Genomic DNA, 557 nt, shown 5'->3' with positions numbered 1-557 from the left:
TACCTCCTCCTCCCTGTTTCCTTCTATTTTCTTTGTTTCTGTTGTTTTTTGTGCTCCTCTGGATCTCCCTCTGCGTCCACCCACACTAACCTAACATGCACTCTGCCCCGGGCTCCTCTCTGTCTCCATATAGACGCAGAAACAGCTCTTCTCAGTTTCGACACACAACCGTTTACTGTATGCCGCAGTGGTCTCCAGCCTCAGCGTGACTCATGCAACAACAACAAAACAACAGCATCTTATACAAAAACAACATGTAGGATTCAGTGTCAGGAGGAAGCGGATGAGTAAGTGCTGTCCCTCTGCAGAGAAGACGTGCCACAGTGTGTTAAACGAGCCCCAACGCAGGTTTATGGATGTACAAAAGAACTGGATTCAGTGTAGGAGGTGGAGCCCGAAGACAAAAGAGTTCAACTTCCTGGTCTAATTATCCCTGGATGAGCTACTTCCTGTTTAGCGCTCTGCTAACTTGAATGTGGTTCAAATCATTTTCATTTCCTAGATTTTACAAATGTTATTGCGCCAAATTACCAAGCCCCGCCCACAGCCACTTCCTG

This window comes from Echiichthys vipera, assembly GCF_963691815.1.
Source record: "Echiichthys vipera genome assembly, chromosome: 20".
NCBI lineage: Eukaryota > Metazoa > Chordata > Actinopteri > Perciformes > Trachinidae > Echiichthys > Echiichthys vipera.
This window is presented reverse-complemented; position numbering follows the sequence as displayed.